Source organism: Taeniopygia guttata, chromosome 16, assembly GCF_048771995.1.
Source record: "Taeniopygia guttata chromosome 16, bTaeGut7.mat, whole genome shotgun sequence".
In the NCBI taxonomy this organism is placed as follows: Eukaryota; Metazoa; Chordata; class Aves; order Passeriformes; family Estrildidae; genus Taeniopygia; species Taeniopygia guttata.
This window is the reverse complement of record NC_133041.1, coordinates 1,544,666-1,549,003: the sequence shown is the minus strand read 5'-3', so window position 1 is coordinate 1,549,003 and position 4,338 is coordinate 1,544,666. Positions and strand designations below refer to the sequence as shown.

Below are 4,338 nucleotides of genomic sequence, written 5' to 3'. Positions count from 1 at the left end.
CTGAGAAACACTGTCCATGGTTAGATCCACCCCTCAGTCTCATGCCCCCTTATAGGTGGCATCTCTACCCTGATGGCCTGAGGCCTCATGGGCCCATGGTGCTAGGAACAACCCCCACTTGTGTTCCAAATCAAGGTCTACCTTTGATACCCCTATCTTTGCAGCCTGATCTACTTGCTGATTGTTTTGCTGCTCTTCATTAGCTCTACTTCTGGGTACATGGGCATCTACGTGGCAAACCTTCACAGGTAACTTCTCTACGCGGGTACTCATATGTTGGGGAGGGTAGGTAAATATGATTAAGAACCACAATGGTACAGCCAGGACGAATATAACGCCCCCTACTGGCTGGACAATTACCCTCACCTTCAGCGGGGTCCAAAAGCCGAATGGATTCTCCCATGTCACCCCCCAGAATGTATGGTTCACCCCACATCTGTAACCCTCCCCTGAACAATCAGGTGCCTGTGACCCCATTGGCCCAGGTCCTGTTCCAGCCCACCCTGGAGCCCCCCTTGATAAGGGGTCTCCAGGGGGCTGGACGCCCTCTTGGATCTTCCCTTCCCCTCCTGGAGAGTCCTCCGGGAGTCCCTGCTCCCCTCTCTGTCTCTCCCCTCCCCCATCACCCGAGGCCCAGCCACGTGCTGTGTCTGGCAGCTCGAGGCAGGGTCACAAATGTATCCTGAATAAACCTCTTCCCCCAAGAGCAACCACAGAGATCTCGCCTGAATCTGTCCGTGGAATACAAATACACGTCGTTACAGACTGGCGCCCATCTTCGAATACGAACCCACGGTGACCTGCAACTGCACCCGTCTGGATGCTTTCCCGCTTTTCTACCTGTAGGACACCTTTCCATGGACACTAACTAAATAACCAGGTATTTCCTCGCCATCGTGGTCGCGAGCACGGCATTCTGCTGCTAGGCAGTGACGAACCGGAGCTCTTTAAAAAGTCCCGAAGCCGTCCTACAACTCAGCAACTCGTTACATAGTAGCGAGCTCTTAGAGCCCTTATACGACTTCTGGCCATTATTCTCCGAGCACAAGAGATCGCCGCGATTCCGCGGCGACCCAAGGCTTTGTGACGAGACTTGCCGCGCCATGTGGCCACGTACACAAAGCACAGGCGAGCACTGCTTAGCACTGCCCGCGCTGAAGCTCTGGAGAAACCCCGCGGTGACCCCTCAACACCGACTGCAGTAAACGTCGGACCCTGACAGAGGATCCCGCTCCTGCGACACCGAGGTGAGCCACACTGGTTTAAAAATGGGACAGTCCCACTCTGCAGCTGATAGAGATCTCTATAAGCAACTTAACCACTTATTACGTAGCCATAATAGTAATTTGCCTAAAAAAGAGCTACGAAAACTCCTAGAATGGATCTTACTTAAGTTCCCATATGCCGAGCGCTCTGCTGTGTTTTGTGGAGACTTTTGGGAGTCCGTGGGACATACACTATTTAACGACATTTCACTGCGGGACCCCTATGCTTGCGACTTATTTCCCGCTTATAAAGTGTTAGCAGAACTCTGCGCTTCTCAAAAGCCGCTGATAGCAGCCAAATCGCTCCCTGCCGTGGCTCAACTATCCCCGCCGGACTGCCCCCCCACCCCGCGCTGCGGCGAAAATGCCGCCGAGGCAGCTGGCGACTCGCCGGTTTCTGAGCGACCGGCGCTCCCCGCCGCAGCCGCCGCCCCCCTGCCCCGCAGTCCGGACCCCGCCCCCGGGGCCGCCGCCCCCTTCCCCCGCGGTCCAGACCCCGCCCCCGCCCCCGCGGCCGCCGCCTCCACCTCCTCTCCCTCGCGCAGCCCAGACCCCGCCCCTGCGACCGCAGCGCCGACCGTCCTTCCCAGGGACGCCCCGGGGTCCGGCGCGGTACCCCTGCTGCCCCCCCGCCTCCTGGACTCGCGGCCGGCCCCCCCGGCAGACGCAAACCCGGCGTCCTCACCCCCCCACCCCCCCGCGGCGCCGCAGCCCCTGCCTCTGGCTACAAAGCCCCGGAACCCCCCAACGCCGGCACCACTTCCTGGTTTGCCGAAACCATCATCATATCCCTCCGCATCTCTCCCTCCGCCGGATCTTCAGACTGCCACAGCACCCAAAGCCACAGATACAAGAAATCTTTCCGAAAAGGCCAGTCCCCCACAAGCGCTGCTGCCGACGATCTCCACCCCCCCTGCTCCTCTGCCTCAACTGGCAGCAGCCCCTGCCTCCCACACTAGCAGCTCCTCACCACACCCTAATACAGACACTCTGCCTCAGCAAGGTGAACGCAACATTGTAACTGCAGCTTCTACAAACAAAGGACAGACAGAGAACTATCTTACCCCTGCAAACTCTAACCTTTCTATCCCAGTCTCACCAAATTCTCAACAAAGTGCCAGCAATCTTCAACTGAAAAACTGCCCTGAATTCAAATATAATAGCTGCAAAGACAACAGTCTGCAACCCCAAGCCTTCCAAGTTGTATTCAGCCAGCGAACAGCTGTCCCCTCTCAGGAGGTGAAAGAAGTCCTACCAGTACTCAAGGACAGTGGTATCTCCTTTTCCTATTTTACACCACTGTTAAAAGGTACCATAGAAAAAACACGCCAAGCCCTAAAACACATCTCAAATCTAAAGAAAGGGGGAGTAGATCAGGCTACACCTCAAAAGAGGTTGAATAGAGCTCTATATGCTCACAATTTTCTAAGTAGCTCTGCAAGAGAGCCTCGCCTCCAAATTTATAGACATTTCCTGAACACCAAAAAAGTAAAAATAAAACGGTACCCCCCAGCTTTACCCAAAATCTTAAATTCAAGACATATACAAAGTCCACACAGTCTTCTAACGTGGGGGAAAGGTTTTTCTTGTGTTTCCACAGGTGGACGACTCAAGTTGGTCCCAAGAAAGAATGTAAAGCCTTACCACGCACTGAAATCTGCTGACACCCCCACACCAGACAGTTCCTCTACAAGCACAAGCCAAGAAGCCAGCACCCAGACCTGAACCAAGCTGCGTCATCGAGAGAAAAATGGACTTTCTATCGTTTAATGCGTGCATGTTGTTTTTGTTCTTCTGTTTCAGTTTTTATATTGAAGTTTTACTTATAATTCAACCAAAGACAAATGCCGAGTAGCTTTAGCCAAGCCTGCAAGCTCTAAGACCACCTATATATCTAACACAAACCCTAACAAACCTTTTTCAACCCGTTTAATTATAAGACCTTTTTCAAAAAATTCTGACAATGCCTCCCCTACTATAATCAGTGATTTAATAACAATAAAGCCATCTCAGCTACACAGTTGACTTAATGGTTCGAAACTTGCACCTTGGCTAAAGGAACTCTGTAAAATAAGCTTGACTGTTTCAGTAGCAATAAGTATAGTTCTAGTAACAATACCCTGTACACCTCCAAGTGTGCAGAAAATAGTTGTTAAATCAATATCTAATATTTCAAATGGTTCAGTGAAAAAGGGGGAGATGTTGGGGAGGGTAGGTAAATATGATTAAGAACCACAATGGTACAGCCAGGACGAATATAACGCCCCCTACTGGCTGGACAATTACCCTCACCTTCAGCGGGGTCCAAAAGCCGAATGGATTCTCCCATGTCACCCCCCAGAATGTATGGTTCACCCCACATCTGTAACCCTCCCCTGAACAATCAGGTGCCTGTGACCCCATTGGCCCAGGTCCTGTTCCAGCCCACCCTGGAGCCCCCCTTGATAAGGGGTCTCCAGGGGGCTGGACGCCCTCTTGGATCTTCCCTTCCCCTCCTGGAGAGTCCTCCGGGAGTCCCTGCTCCCCTCTCTGTCTCTCCCCTCCCCCATCACCCGAGGCCCAGCCACGTGCTGTGTCTGGCAGCTCGAGGCAGGGTCACAAATGTATCCTGAATAAACCTCTTCCCCCAAGAGCAACCACAGAGATCTCGCCTGAATCTGTCCGTGGAATACAAATATATGTCGTTACACTCATATCTTTCCACTCTTCAGCAGCCCAAATTGGTTTTCCTCTACGCTGCCAGTTAGCCTCTTTCCACCTCTCTAGCCACCCCCACAGAGCACTGGCTACCATCCATGAATCAGTGTAGAGGTAGAGCGTTGGCCACTTCTCCCTTTCTGCAATGTCTAGGGCCAGTTGAACGGCTTTGAGTTCAGCAAGCTGGCTTGATCCACCTTCTATTTCAGTGGCCTCTGCAACCCATCGTGTGGGACTCCATACAGCTGCTTTCCACTTCTGATTCATCCCTACGATGTGACAAGAACCATCAGTGAATAGAGCCTAACATGTTTCCTCTGCTGGCAGTTGGTTATATGGTGGAGCTTCTTCAGCCTATGTCACTGGTTCTTCTTCA

At 52.7% G+C, this 4,338-nt stretch overlaps 1 long non-coding RNA gene across 2 annotated transcripts; it reads left to right on the top strand.

Moving 5' to 3' along the window:
- The first annotated feature begins 279 nt into the window (after positions 1-279).
- LOC140685203 (uncharacterized) lies at positions 280-3,940 on the top strand. Of its 2 annotated transcripts, none has more exons than XR_012058483.1 (2): positions 280-1,247; positions 2,866-3,940. It is a non-coding gene; the product is annotated as an uncharacterized lncRNA (long non-coding RNA). The 2 variants fall into 2 exon arrangements; XR_012058484.1 differs by having other exon boundaries at positions 2,845-3,940.
- The last annotated feature ends 398 nt before the right edge of the window (positions 3,941-4,338 follow it).